The 16,527-nt window shown below is 35.4% G+C and overlaps 1 protein-coding gene across 7 annotated transcripts in view; it reads left to right on the top strand.

Moving 5' to 3' along the window:
- The first annotated feature begins 16,313 nt into the window (after window positions 1–16,313).
- TANK (TRAF family member associated NFKB activator) overlaps window positions 16,314–16,527 on the top strand; it is a 62,017-nt gene continuing 61,803 nt past the window's right edge. For 4 of the 7 annotated variants that reach the window (XM_081051391.1, XM_081051395.1, XM_081051393.1 and 1 more), the window contains exon 1: window positions 16,319–16,413. The gene's annotated coding sequence lies outside the window, so the exon portion shown is untranslated. Of the gene's footprint in view, window positions 16,414–16,527 lie in introns of all 7 variants that reach the window. The other 3 variants (XM_081051394.1, XM_081051392.1, XM_081051397.1) reach the window with 3 other exon arrangements.

The raw sequence follows: 16,527 nt of genomic DNA on the forward strand, positions 1-16,527 counted from the left end.
AGAAACGAGCAAAAAGCCACAGTTTAGCCTAAAAGAAGTCAGAGTGAATTTACTGAGAATATGGAAAAAAGTATAAAATAAATGTTTAACCCTTGACCTATTTGCTTGTTCAGTTCGTAGATGTCTAGGCACCTCTTCATGAGTCACTCCAGCTGAGAACTGCCTCTCTGCCCACACAGCACCTTCTATAGATCTCTGCTCTCATCTTTGGCAATGGATAGAGCAAAATGTTGTTTGCCTGTCTGTCTCTTCCTTAATGTCATGAGCTCCTCAAGGGCAAGAAAAAGCATTGTAATAATCCCTACACCCAGCACAGAACCTAACACACAATAGATAATAAATGTCTGTTGAACAAATAATTAAGCAAGCATGCTAACTACATGTTCCTACTGATATAAGACCAGTCCGAACTTAGGTTACACTTTAAGGAAAATAATTGTAAGGAGTAAGGCATTTCCCCTTCCTGACCTTAACCCTACATGCATTAAATCCCCTTCCCCCATTCCCTGGCTAGAAATTCCATTAAATGAAGACAACTTTAAACCTACAACTCTCTAAGACATTAAGTGCAAGCATCCCCAATGAAGAAGCAATACTTTGGCATAAATTTATGTTAAGTTGCAAATTAGTAATACCAGCTACTAACCCCCGGTGCAGTTTATAGAGATTGGGCTGTATTGGAAAAAGAGTATCCATCATGCCTGCAGGTCCCACGCTGCTGTGGCCATGGGCCAATAAAATCTTGGAACATCAGCCCCACTGGCAAGTAGAAGCTAGAAACTTCAGCTGCTCCCATAAATACTTTGTGTGGAGCATGGATTCATCCTGCAGGTGTCCATGGGATCATCTGAACAAAGTTTCTCAAACACCTACCCCATGCAGCCCAGCCGCCTAACTAGCTTCTTGGCCGGAGTTGCAGGCACCTGGTCCCTTCCTGAAGGAGGAAGCCTATCCTTGAGTCCCAGTCAGCAACTAAGATCCCTGGCTTTCTTGCCCTCCACTGTCCTCAGGGAAGACTCCACTTCCCCGGGGTACTTCATAGGGAGGTCTGGCGGGCAGACCTGCCCTGAGAGCCCTGCTGCCCATGGTGGTGATCTCTTCATTCGATGATTAGCAACCCTTTGGCCATCATTCACCTCTGCCTGAATGGGAACCTGACTTTTGCCTCCCATTCTCAAATTTGGGCTTAGAGCACCCTCCTCAAGTCTCCTTCTACCCTCATCTTGTCCCCTAACCCTTCCCAGTCCTGGCTTGGTGCCAGTTTACTCCTTCCTCCCCTCCAGGAATCTCTCTGCATTTCTATCTGCCCTGTTCACACGGTTTATGACTATGCAGGCAGGCGGTGGGGTGGAAGGTGGGGGTGGGATAGGGATGGGAACCACTAGAGACAACAAAGATCAAACTTTCCATCTGCCTCACATGTTTTGCCAAGAGCCAGAACAGGTCCGTGGCATAGGTTTTAAATTCCATGCATTCAGACAGAATTTCCTTAAAAAGATCTCTAACTATAGCTTCCTGTCTTGGCCTCAGGACCCTCTTGCAAGCGGTACCCCTCCAGGTTGAGGCCAAATACTGGTACCCATGAGGACTAGCCAGTTCTGTTGGAGCTTGGGCATCAGCCAAGCTCACAGGCCAAAGCAAATAGAAAAGGGAAGGGGCACCGACAGAGAGACCAAAGGGGCATTTCCCAGTTAAGACATCAGCACTGCTTTTTAAAAGAGCCATGTTTTTAAAACCCCACTCATTCAAAAATGTAAATTCTTGAGAAGAACATTTTCCTTCCACCAGTGGCTATCACCCTTTCTTATTTTGCTGTATTTACAGTATCAGTTAGGCTTTATTTTTTCCGTTGCACACAAGAAAGTTTAATGTTTGATATCAGTAAGATAATTATAAAACACAAGGCGCGGAAGGAAATTAACTTTTCATTATATGTCAGATGAGTAAATGGAATGTTTTTAATCATAAGCTTTTTCATTATGTTGGATACTTTCAAAATTATTTCCTTTTTATAGAATAATTTTGTCATGAGTAGAAATATCTCAGGCTTATTTCACGTCTAATTTAAGAGAGGTCAGTGTTTCAAAATGAAAAGGAAACTAGACTGAGTATCGGAATTTCTAAATTCTAATCCTTTTACTAACTGTGGAACTTCGGGGAAGGTCTCAGACTCCTCATCTGCAAACTGTAGGGATTGAACCAAGAAAGACACTCTCAATTTTTTTTGTTACAGTCTTTTTCCTGTTTAATAACTTCATATACTGAGAGTAGTACACTAAAAAAAGAAATGCACTCAGATTCAAAAAATTCAGATTTTAATTTGAGTTTTGCCTCTTTCTTTGTGACTTTGAGCATTTACCCTCTCCTATTTCCTCATCTGAATAAAAAGGAAATGGAACAGATGGTGTGTAAGAACATTTCCAGCTCTAAAATTTTATAACAAAGAAAAATGTTTGTGGTGCATATGCTACCTTCTATTTGCATGTAAAACTTGATAGGTTGCTCCAAGTAGCCTGAGAAGAACACATGTATTAGTAAAGCATTTCCCCAATGTACTGGAACATACGCTCACCCAGAGGAACAGTAAACCTTAGCTCCCAAGGAGAAAAGCTGTCTTAAGAGCCTCTTCACCTCTTTTCTAAGTACCTGAGGTCAGGCTCTGGAATCCAGTGTAAACATTAGCACTACGCTTCATTCCAGTGACTTCTGTTGGCCATGAAGCAGACGACTATACTCAAATATCGTCTTTGTCCTCTGTTTATAAATAGATTAGGGGGAAATGTGACTTCTTAAAAGCTAAAAAAGGGAAAAGAAGCCATCAAATAAACTAACTTTTAAATTTTCTTACATGAAAATGTGCTTAATCCAAAATATTTTTGTGTTAATAATTTCTGGAGTTTTGTTAAAATGCCCTAAATAGTCAAGTAAAGTGTCTTTTCTTCAAAAGGAAGTCAGAGCTAAAGTCACGGGTGGTTTACAGAACATTTTCTGGTAGTCTGCTTCATTTCAGTATCTTGCCACGATTGGCTGTTGATAGCTACAAATAAGGAAGTCTTCAAGTCAGGGGATTTCTCAGTGGAAGTTCCCAGTTCAACACATGGCAGAGCTCAGTGAGGTTTAGGCAGCATTGCTACAGCCTGTAGGTAAAGCTTCCAAACTCTGTAACTGCCCACATCTTTAAAGAGCAATAGTCTGTGAAGGAAAAGAGGTAACCAAAACTTCAGGAGTGTCCACCGATTCTCAACCTAGCAAGGTGTCCTGGATGTCTTAACCTGAGGGGTTGCTGATTTGTTCTCTTGCTTCTGCTAAGTGAGTAATTTGTGACATGATTCAATAATGCATTTGTATTCATTGTCATAGTTGGAAATTTGACCTGTGAAAAATGGGGTCCCTAGCTAAGACTAAAGGAAAATTTTAAATACTGTGATATTTTTACATGTTTCCTAACTTTGAAGGTAGAATTTCTGTCTCTACTTGAAATGATTTTTTTAAGTTTATATCTGGAATATAAGCCTTCTCTAATGAGTGTTTTTTATAACATAATGTAAGACTTAAAATATATGTGTTTGGCATGAGTTAGCTTGCACATAGCTTACTAGGTTGAAAAGTACACTAATACTGTATATGTTCATACTTCTTTTTGGCTAAAATTTTAAAGATCAATTCAGGCCTGATCCAGTGTATCCATTCAAACATTAACTCAAGTTTAGTGCTTTTGCATTTCCTAAGAAACATGTGTTAATGAATATATCTTTAGAGTAAAATATTAACCTTATAGATAACTTTGCATTTCCTATCTTGAAACATTTAAACTTACGCAATTAGAGTAATCTAGTCTCATTCTGTTACCAGTTGGCTTTTATGTTCACAATCAAAAATGAATACTAAAGATTATACAGTATTTTCTGAAGTATTTTCTTAAGAATAATCCTAGGAAACACTGATAGTTCTAAAAGATTAAATATAAAGAATCACTGTTATTGTGATAGTAAAAGCTGCCATTTATTGAGTGTATTCTGGAGGAAAACAATCACGGTATCTTCCAGCTAGTGGCAGAGCCGGGCTTAAACAAGAATTCATATCACTTCTTTTTCCATGGCTCTCTGTTCTCACTGCCCTCCCTTCTTATAATATTGAAACAGTATTTTAAGATGCTGTATCCAAATGCAAAATGATAAGGAAAAGAAGATGAGCAACCAAGTCACTCACAGAAGCTTAGAAGTCATTCCTAGATCTTCCTTCTCCTCACTCACCCACCCATCTCCTCATTCCTTTCAGGGTGCACTTTTACCTGTGCACAGGTGAATACATGACTCTGCCTTCATGCAGTGGTGGCCATGGGGCTGTAATAACACGTCCGACCTGACTGAAGTTCCTAGCAGCCAACTAGGGCCTTAAAGCAATGTCTAGTTATTTTTCTTAAACACTTGTGACAATGAAAGAGATGGCCAACTGGAAGATTTAAAATAAATCTATTAAATTTCTCCAAAAACGTTCTGGTTGGAATTTCATGAAACTTATGCACTAATTTGAGGAAAATGATCATCCTTACCGTAGAGAAACTTTCTGTCTGCCAACATTCTTTCTTTCCATGTACTTAAGGGATCAGGAAATAATCAGGTTCTTTGTTGTCAAATACATTCCAATATATTTTGTTTTATTCTCTAACTGTGTGGTAGGGATGTTATTTGATAGGGACATTCTTTCTAATATATACTCTAACTAATTATTGCTGGCATTTAGGGAAGTTCTTGATTTTGTTATTTCATCTTATATCCAACCATTGTATTCATCCTTTATCTGTTCTAAATTATTTTAGGTAATTCACATGGGATGCCTAGATGGGAAAATATAATTTTGTCTCCTCTTTTTCTTCTTACATTGGCCAGAACTTAAAAAACAGTGTTTAATAACAGAGGTGATAGCAGCCAATCTTGTCTTACTCTGAACACAGTGGGAATTTCCCTACTCGTTGGCTGTTGGCTTTAGATAAATAAATTCATCAAAAAACGAAATAACTACCAAATATACTTCTAACCCTAGTTTACTAAAGTTTTATCAAGACTTCATGTTAAACTATATTCAATATCTTTTTAGTATCACTCAAGACAACTGTATAGTTTTGTTGCTTTAAATTACATAGTACTCTGCTGTTACACAATACAGTAATTGCATTTTAAAAAATTCTGTGTTATCAACAATCATGCCTCCATAATAAAGGTAGGTTTATAGTTATAAAGCATATTTTATTTTTGCTTTGGTTAAAATAATACATTGGTTCATTAAAACGAACCAAACCAAACCCACACATTTCCTTATTTTCTCTTCAATCCACCTGCTTAGAAGCCTCTTTATTATTTCAACTTCACAATTTGTTTCACAACTCAAATTAACAGAAAAGAATGAAAACAATGTGAAATAGCCAAGACACTCTATCCGGGCAGAGCAACCAGATACTCAAACAAAGCAGCTGTTCCTACATTTTGTGCAAAAAGCTTTCTCCCTACTATGACAATGCTACTTGCAGACTTCAGTTCAGTTACAACCAACAGTGGTATGCAAAATGAGTGTCAAGAGTGTCAATGAGTTAATCTTGTACTGATTTATATTAAGAAAATGTATGCTGAAAAAGAAATGTTTGTAAATTACTGAGAATTTTTGCTTTCATATTCATAAGTAAAATTAATCTGTATTTTTATTTTTTGATAAAAATACCAAAATTTTCCATGTTCTAAAAAAGTTTAATGGGCGTTATTTGCTCCTTGAAACGTTTAAAGAGGAAATTAACACTGATTGTCCTTGGCACCCACTTTGGGAAGTAATTCTTTAAAAGCTTTCTAATGTTTTCTGTTTTATTGATCCGTTTGGGTTTTATGCTATTATTTCACACAGTTTAGGTTATTCGTTTTGTATATAAATGATCCTTTTCAACAAATTTTTCAAATGTATTAGCATACATAGTTTTCTCTTGCACTTTTTAAATTATTTTCATAGCTACATGGATAACTCTTTTTCATTACTAATTTTGTCCAGTTTCTCGCCCTCCCTCTCTTTTTTTTTCTGATTGGACACGTCAAAGGGTTAATCTCTTGGATGTATCATTTTTATGCTTAGTTATTTTAAAAATAGTTTTTGCTTTCATCTTTATTTCTATTTTATTAACGACTCATTTTAGAACATTTTACTTTTCCTTTTCTCTGTTTTTGAATTGAATGCTTAGTTCATTTATTTTTATTCCTTCTTAGTTTGTAATTAAAGTATTTAAGGTTAGGAAGTTTTTCTGAGTACCATTTTAACTACATCTCACATCTCACTTTCACATAATAATTATTTTATGGTTTTTTAATTGCAGTCTTATTTCTTCTTTAATCCAAATCATTCAGTTATTAGGTTTTATTAGATTTAGAGAAAAACTGAGTAAACACTACAAATAGTTCCCATATACCACCCTGCCTTCCCCTGCCATACACAGTTCCCACTATTATGAATATTTTACATTAGTATGGTCCATTTGTTACAATTAAGGAACCAACATTGATACCTTTTTATTAATTTAGTCCATAGTTTATTCAGATTTTCTTAATTTTTTTCCTCTTTTTAAAAAATTGAGGTAAATCACAAAATATAAAATTATTTTGGATGCTATTGTAAATGGAATTGTTTCCTTAATTTTCTTTTTGCATTGTTCATTGCTGATGTATGGAAACATAGCTGATAATTTTGAGTATTGGTCTTGTATCCTGAAACTTTGGTAAATCATTTATTAGTGCTAGTAGCTTTCTTGTGGATTCTTTGGGGTTTTCTATTTGTAGGATAATGTCATTTACAAACAGAAACATTTTTCACTTACTTTCTAATTTGGATGTCTTTTATTTCTTTTCCTTGTTTAATTGTTCTGGCTAGAACTTCCGGACAATGATGAATAGCAGTGGTGAAAGAAAGCATCCTGTCTTCTTCCTGATCTTAGGGGGAAATCTTTCAGTCTTTCACCATTTAGTATATTAGCTGTGGGTTTTTCATACATTCTCTTTATCATGTTAAGGAAGATCCATTCTATTTCTAGTTTTCTGAGTCTTTTTTATTTTTTAATCATGAAAGGGTGTTGGATTTAGTCAAATGCCTTTTCTTTATCAGTGGAGATCATTACGTAGAGTGTTTTTCTTTTATTCTATAATATGGTATATTGCATTGAATGATTTTCTTACGTTTAACCACCTTTGTATTCCAAAAGATACATCATACTTGGTCATGATGTATAACCCACTTAATATGCTGTTCAGTTTACTACTATTTTTGTGGAGAATTTTTGCATCTTTATCCATAAGTAATACTGATTTTTAGTTTTCTTTTCTTGCGGTGTCTTTGTCTGGCTTTGGTATCACAGTAATCCTGGCTTCTCAGAATGAGTTAGGAAGTATTTCCTCCTCCTCTACTTTTTTTTTTTTTTTTAAGAGTTTAAGAAGGATTGATGTTAATTTTTCTTTAAATGTTTGGTAGAATTCACCAATGAAGGTCCTGGACTTTTCTTTGTTGGGAGGTGTATGATTACTGCTTCAATCTCTTTATTTGTTATAAGTCTACTCAGATTTTCTATTTCTTCTAGATTCTGTTTTCGTAGTTTGTGTGTTTCTTAGGAATTGTATATCACATCTAGGTTATCCAATTTGTTGACATACAACTCTTCATAGTATTCTCTTATAATCCATGTTATTTGTATTTGGTTGGTAGTAATGTCCACACTTTCATTTCTGACTTTAGTTATTTGTTATTCTCTTCCTGTTTCTTATAAGTCTAGCTATAGCTTTGTCAATGTTGTTGATCTTTTCAAAGAATTAACTTTGACATCATTCATTCTAGTGTTTTCCTATTCTCTATTTCATTTATCTCCGCTCTAAATCTTTATTATTTCCTTCCTTCTGCTAGCTTTGTATTTAGTTGTTTTTTTCTTTTTCTAGTTCCTTGAAGTGTAAACTTAGGTTATTGATTTCTTACACTGCATCTCATAAGTTTTAGTATGGCATGATTTGGTTTTCATTTATCTCTAAGTAAATATAATTTCCCTTATGATTTCCTTTCTGACCATGGTTGTTTAAGATTATATTGTTTAATTCACACATAGTTGTGAATTTTCCAGTTTCCCTTCTGTTATTGATTTCTGGCTTCATTCTTATTTGGTTGGATAAGATACTTTGTATGATTTCAATATTTTTAAATATAATGAGATTTTTTTATAGCCTAACATTTGATCTATCCTGGAGAAGGTTCTATATCTACTTGAAAAGAATGTGTATTCTACTATTGTTGAGTGGAGTGACATATATTTTATATATATATATACACATATATATACACACACACATATATATTAGATCTAGCTCGTTTATACTATTCTTCAAGTCCTCTCTTTCCTTTTTCATCTTCTGTTTTCTATCAATTATTAAAAGAGGCGTAGTAACATCTCGAACTGTTTGTAGTACTGTCTATTTCTCCCCTCAATCTTATCAATATTTGCTTCTTATATTTTGGGGCTCATTGTTTGGTATATACGTGTATAATTGTTACATCTTCTTGATAAATGACTGTTTTGTCACTATATAATGCCCTTCCTTACCTCTTGTAACAGTTTTGACTTAAAAGCTCTTTTGTCTCATATTAGTATAGCCACCTCATCTCTCTTTTCGTTAGTATTTGCATGGAGAATCTTTTTCCATCGTTCTACTTTTAACTTATTTATCTTGTGATCTAAAGTAAGTCTCTTATAGACAGCATCTAGTTTGATCATATTGTATTATCCATGGTTCTAAGCTCTGCCTTTTAATTGGAGAGATTAATCCATTTATATTTAAGGTAATTACTGATAAGAAAGGATTTCTGTCACTTTGCTCTCTGATTTCTGACATACCATTTTTCTGTTATTTACTTCCCCCATTACTGCCTTCTTCTGTGTTTAATTAATTCTTTGCTGTGTACCATTTTATTCCCTTCTCATTTTCTTTTATTTTTTTAAGATATTGTCTTAGTGGTTACCATGGGGATTAAAATTAGCAACTTAAATTTATAACACTCTAATTTGAATTAGTACTAAGTTAGCTTCAATAATATATAAAAACTCTACTTGTACAAAGCTTGGTTCCCTCCCTTATGTTATTGTAGTCACAAATTTCATCTTTATATGTTGTGTTCTTATTAACATAGATGTAGAATTATTTTTAGGCATTTGTTTTTTAAATCATGTAGGAAGTAGAAAAAGGAGTTATAAACCAAAAATACAATCATGCTGAATTTGATTTTTACCTATGCGGTTGTCTTTACCAGAATTAATTTTTTTGTATGACTGAATTATTGTCTAGTGGCCTTTTATTTGAGCCTGAAGAACTCTTTTTATCATTTTTCATAGGGTAAGTTTACTAGCAACAAATTCCCTCAGCTTTTGTTTATCTCAGAATGTCTTAATTTCTCCTTCATTTTTGTCAAATAGGTTTCAGACTGGTGGTGGCATGTTTCATTAATACCAATTGTAATAGCTATCCTAAATTCAAAAACATCCAAATGTGCATCTTGGAATTTCAAGCACGATGCATGTCATAAAGCAGAAAGGACAGAGTGAAATAGGAGTCCACAGGTGAACACACAGTTCTAACCTGGAAGGGGAGTCAAGTGACGTCCTGCTTAGATCAGACCATTTTTCTGAGGCCTCAACAAACCAAGTAAAACATAAGAGAAACATGTTCTAGGATGAGGAAACCACATGGGCAAACACTTGAAAAGGACAAAATAGGGAGCATTTGAGATATTGATAGAAGCCCAAAATTACCAGGAAGAAGAGGGAGCCTATGAGTCTAGAGAGGTAAAAAAAAAGCTTCATAATGAGTCTAGAAAGGTAAAAAAAAAGCTTCATCCCATGCTTAGAGTTTGGATTTTATGCTAAAGGTAATATGAAACCAATGAGAAATTTTAGATGACACAGGAACATAATAGCACTTAGAATTTGACAATAGTAAAAGTGAGGAGAAGAGCGAGGAGGCTTGTATGGTAAATATGAATTATGGTGGCTTGAACAAGGCAATAGAAACACAGTGGCCATGAGGCCAGAGTGTAACAATAGGGACACAGATGTGCATGCAAGAAATGTATTCAGAGAAGTATTCACCTGAGTTACCTTCTTGGGTGATTGATTAAATGTTGGGAGGTAAGAGTTTTATATCTTTGTTATATGGGCAATATGTTCATTCTTCCTATATTTACAAGATAAAAATGAAGGTACAATTTTTAAATCTACTTGTAGTTACTTACCATTACATTTAAAGAAACTAAAATAATATATGTTCAATTATCATAGTTAAAATGAGAGTCTAACTATTATTTCCTTATTTCCACACACAGAAGATAAGAAAATGAGTAAATTAGAACTTTTTACTTCCTGCCACCTATGTTTCACCCAGTTGAATTTTTAGTGTTATAATCAGGAAGTTTAGAATTATTATTATTAAATTATTTACTTATTTATTTCTTTACACTTATACCTTATGTTTTAAAAGTTCCCTTTAATATTCTCATTATATTTGCAACAAGTTTTTTCTTAATCTAATATTTAAATTATTTCAAATATTTATTTTATATCAGAATTTTGCCTTTGTTTTTTTAATTATGATTCCCTTAATGACCAACCAAAGTGTATCTTCAATTATTTCAGGAAATAAGTGGTATATTAGATACCTTGAGGTATCTAAAAATGTCTTTGTTTTTATTTCTTACATGAATGATAACTTGGGTGGGTATAGAATTTGAAAGTGAAAATTTTCCAGGCAACTGTAGATGTTATTCTAGTCAGCTTCTGAAGTTTAATATTGAAGATAAGTCTACTTTTCTTTATTTTTCTTCCTTTGTGAGTGATTTTTTTTTTCTGCCCAGATTCTTGTTGAATTTTTCCATACTTTAGACACAGGTAGTCTTCCCTCACCCTCTCAAGCCTGGACTAAGGCCTCTCCAATGTGTTTTCAGAGTATTCTACACTTACCCCTATTATAATATTGTACTACTACATTGTGTAGTAATTGCCTGCTTCTTGTGGGTCACCCACAATAGCACTAAGTTTTTTTTTTAAGGTAGAGCTATATCTTGGTCATCTTTATATCCCTAACTTTTAGCAGATATCAAGGACTCACATTTATTGATTAAATGAATGAATTGATATATCATTTAATATCAAATTCTTTATCAGGATAGGTATTTGGTACCTTTAATATGTTTCAAAACTCATTGAATCCTTTTCATTTCTACTTTGCATTGAAGTATTATTTCAGACATCTTTTGATATATCTTTGGTTCCTATTTCTGTTTAATTTACTCTGATCTCTTCTTCAGGAAGAAGTTGGAGAGCTATCTTTCCTCTATTACATTTAATGGTTTTCATCTATTTGTCCTTTCCATTTACATTTTGAGAGAGTTTTGCATACTTTTACTCTAATCATTGATTTAAGGTTCTGCAATATTGATTCCATCCTTGATTTTGTTCAAATAATATTTGAATTTTGCCATTGCATGTTTTATGTTCTTACAGCCTTAACTTATTCAACTTTGTTTTTATTTCTCCCTGCCTCTTAACTAGGTCCCTCCTTATCTTAGTCTAACATCTTATTTCATCTCTTCTTTCATAGAAAATACAAAGGAGATCCTTTCCATTTACTTATGCTTCTGGTAAACCATTCTCCAACTTTCTCTGCATTTTGAAGACTCTGTCCTTCTTGATGCAGCGTAATCTTTTCAAAGGGATACTTTGTTTTTTATTCACTCATTCTAAGCCTTGTGTATCCTTTACTAACCAGATGTATGGATTTTCCTTGGTTCTTCTTATTATCTTTCAGATTTCTATTAGTTCTTCTCATGAGCTGCCAGATTTCTATTTGTTCCTTGAGCTGAGAGACAAGTAAACATGCATAGTTCACAGGAAAATTTTCGACCTGAAGCTGACATTGTTAATTTTGTCACTATGGGTATTAGCCTGTGGTGAGATCCTTCACCTTTATTAGCTGATTATTTTACTATGAAGAGAAGAATTCCTGGTTAATATTTTCCTTGATAGGAACCACATATGAAAAATTAACTCCCATGGAGAGACAGACATACGTCTCTCTGTCTGCCTCGCCCCTTTCGTTGTTGGCTTCACATATCCTTAAATACGGAGAATTACATCTATCCACTCCCATTAGGGTCATGTTGGTATATTCCAAACTATATCTCCAAAGTGGAAAATAGAGAGAAGTACTAAATGAGGAACATTGAGTCAAGAAGGTGTAAAATACTATTTGTGGGTAACACATAGTAGTGAAATTACTGTCCAATTCACGAGTAGGTACTTTGAGGCAGATAGCTTTCTTAATATCTTTCAGGCCAGCAGATTTGCTCACTTGCATACAACAAAGATCATGTCCATTTCAGCCCCACTGTCAAATTTTGTCATTAGGATCCTTGTCAGCAGGATTACAGCTACTCTTTTGTTACCTTTTTGTGACTTAGGAAAAGTCTCCCTCTGGGGAAGATTCAAGCCCATGGGGGTAAACCTTGGCAAGTGAGTATGTCTGTCAGGAGGGTGGCCTGGACAAGGCACAGCCTGCTGAGCCATACACACTGGGCCTGGTAATCAATCTTACATTTTGATGCTATTATGAGTTCTCATGTTTTTCTAATTTTTCATTAGGCATTTAGTTTAGGGAGTCTGAGACACAAACAGGTAGTCCAGATGTCATCCTAAATCAGAAGTCATCCAGATTCTATTAATAGGGATATTTCACATCAAAGATTTGAGTGAGATTATTACTGCATACCTGACATGCCAAGTTGTAGTGTTTATACGGGCAGCTTTCTTAAACCCAAGATTTCTATCCAGAACTCAACAAAATATTAAGCAGTTTTTTAGATCCTAAAGTATTTTTAATAAGACTGCAGTTCCCATTTTCATCCCACCCTACCTCACAGTACCACTTGTTAACCTAAGGTATGTAGTAATATGAATAAAGGAAAGGAAAATTGGAGTAAAATTATATCACTCATTTAAAAGATTATTCCTCAAATAAATATTTTAACTCAATTCCTAACCTTGATAAATATATTGTATGTCAATTCTAAAAATTTCATCATCATTATAGAAGAAGAAAAATGTTTGACACTGTTTTAGCACCAAACTCATCCATCTACCACAGTATTCATGACTGTTTCACACATTGGAGAAGCATGCAGCCATTTCTCTTCATAACAACAACATCATGTGATTGGAAAGAGAAAACATATATATTTCAGAAATGTGTATGTTTAATTTTTTTCTTCCTTATTCACAGTTTTCAGCACTTCCATATTTCAAAATGCTTATGCACTCAGTTTTAGGTTCTAAGTGTATTATGAAATTCTACTACTTCAACTATAAATCATGAAGCAGCCCTTCAATTTTCTCCAAACCAATGCTGAATACGCTGATCTTCACTAAAATTAAAAATTTCCGCTCTGCATGAGACACTACCAAAAAAATGAAAAAACAAGCCACAGAGGAGGAGAAAATATTTGTAAAAGATACATCTGATTATTCAAATTATACCATGTACTCTTAAAATTCAATAATAGGAAAATACAAACAATCCAATTTTAAAATGAGCCAAAAACCTTAACAGATACCTCACTAAAGAAGGTATACAAATGGCAAATAACCATATGAAAAGCTGCTCCACATCATATGTAATCAAGGAAGTGAAAATAAAAACACAATGAGATACCACTACGTACGTATTTAAATGGCCAAACTATGGAACACTGGCAACACCAAATACTAACAAAGACGTGGAGCAACAGAAAATCTCTTTCACTGCTGGTGGGAATGCAAAATGGTGTGGCCACTTTCGAAGGCAGTTTGTCAGCTTCCTACAAAATTAAACATATTCTTACCACACAATCCAACAATGATGCTCCTTGATATTTACCCAAAGGATTTGAAAACTTATGTTCACACAATAACCTACACACTGATGTTTATATCAGCTTTATTCATAATTGTCAAAACTGGGAAGGAACCAAGATGTCCTTAAGTAAGTGGGTCGGTAAACTATGGTATATCCAGACAATGAAATATTATTCAATGCTAAAAAGAAATGAGCTATCAAGCCGTGAAAAAACATGGAGGAAACTCAAATGCATATTACTCAATGAAAGAAGCCAATAGGAAAATGCTACATATTGTATGATTCCAACTATGAGACATTCTGGAAAACGCAAAACTATGGACACAGTAAAAAGATCAGTGGTTGCCAGGGATTGAGGGGAAGAACGAATGAATAGATGGTGGAGCACAGAAGATTTTTAGGGCAGTGAAATTAGTCTAGTATCATATGATGGACATACGTCTTTATACATAAGCTCAAACCCACAGAATATATGTACATAGAACACTGAGAGTGAACCTTAATGTAAACAATGCACTTTGAATGATAATGATTTGTCAATGTAGGTTCATCAGTTGTGACAAATGTACTGCTCTGATGGGAGATGTCCATAATGGAAGAGGCTCATGCATGTGTTGACTTAAGGGGAATATATGGGAAATCTCTGTAGCTTCCTCTCAGCTTTGCTATGAACCTAAAACTACTCTAAAAAAATAAATTATTTTGGTCACAAGGTTATATACCAAGAAGTTTCTGTGTGCTAAAAAAAAACAGTTTTTAAAACTATGTCTTGGCTTTAACTTTTAAAAGTAAGCCCAATTTTTTAAAATGCATTGCAACTTGGTAAGTTTTTAAATCGTTGGAGATATCAGCTTAAGGAAAGAAGTTCACACGTCCGTGGTTCAGAAGTGCAGGTAAAAATTGGGGCAGCCAGAACCTGATCCTCCTGCTCTACCAAGAGAAAAGATACTATCACAAGTTGCTGGACTCCCCTGTGGAAACAACAGCTTCTAAGTTATATGGACCACATGACCAGAAAAAAAAAAAAAAAAAAAGGAGCTCAAGAACTCCAAAGCTAGGCTTGAGTCTTTAAGGATGAAGAAAAAAATCATGGGCTGAAGTCGTGTTCTGTCATGGTTTGGCCAACACCACTAGAAGGAGAATTCTCAACTTCAGAAATTTTTTCAAGTCTATGGATATAAAGTTATGTTCCAGAGCAGGCTCCGCAGGACAAAAATATATAGTATTCACGGTCATTTTAATCTTGGCTATCAAACTGCTACTTCAACATCCTTAGTATGCTTGTGGTTGGTGGTGAGGTCTTTTCGAAACACTATGAACCCATGTCAAACATGTGCAAAAGCAGTGAGAGTTTTAAAAATATTTTAAATTAAATAAATAGGTCATCACCATAGAAGATTTCTGAGAGTGCTACATACATTCAGCCAGATGCAATCGTTCCAGTCAATGTGGAGAGTCCCAGCCTTCGGTGTTCTCAGGAAACTTCCACATGTGCTGCGGATTTGACTGCTCTCTTTTCCTGAAAGGAATCCCCCTGGCAGCGGGGAGAAGCCAGCATGACATGAGTAACTCTGGACAACACTTTTCATTTGCAGAGCATTCTAAGCTTTACCACATGCTTTTGCTTACATTATCAGACTGATTCTCCCAACTATCCATCCAGTGAAATACGTTATCATTGTCTGCATTTATCAGATTAAAAAAAAATAAGATTCATTAGGTGAAGCAACTTGTCTTAGCCAGGTACCAGAACTAAAACTGGGAGTACACCTTTCTTGAGTTATCGCTCTAAATTTTCTGTCTTGAAGAATGTTCAAACATGACTAGGAAATGGAAAAGTAGGGCAGTCTTAATTCATGGGAAATTTTCTAATAAAGGTCTACTTACGTTTCACAATTTTTCAACTTTAGAAAATACATTTAGTGAAAGGTGTTACTACTTGGGGAAAAAAACAAGTGTGTGTGCGTGTGTGTGTGTGTGTGTGTGTGTGTAGTATAGTGTTTCTCAGAATATGGACCTTAATTACCTTCATCACATTCACAGGGGGATCTGTGGAAAATAGAGGTTGCGCGTCTTCATCCAGTTGCTCCGAACTCTAGGAATCTATGGGGGTGAGTTGGAAGAATCTACACCGTTAACAAGTTGTAAATGCACGCTAACTCACATAAAGGGTGATGTTAGACCTAGTTATTGTTTGGCAAAAATCTAGCTCCTTCAATTGACCTTTCAACTTGACATTTGACGCCTCTCAGTGACTGTTTCCCCGGCGGGGCGGGGCGGGGCTTGGGTGGGCGGGGCAGGAGGGGTGCGGCCCGGCCGGGGCGTGGTGTAGAGTGATAGGTTAATGGCTCCGCGCGCAGGCGCTGCCCTCTGAACTGGAACGGAAAACAACTTCCGGTTGGAGTCACTCTGCCGGGTGCTGCCGACCCGAGGTGTGAGAGACCGGCCTGGAATCCCTGAACTGTGGGTAAGAAACTTCGTGACCGAATTGGTGTTTGCGAACACGGCGACGGAGAACTTGTTTGTGTGAGAGGGATGCGCTGGCAGGATTCGCGCCGCAGGGAGAGAAGCTGAGGAGTAG

This window comes from Rhinolophus hipposideros (assembly GCF_964194185.1).
Source record: "Rhinolophus hipposideros genome assembly, chromosome: 6".
NCBI classification, from domain to species: Eukaryota; Metazoa; Chordata; class Mammalia; order Chiroptera; family Rhinolophidae; genus Rhinolophus; species Rhinolophus hipposideros.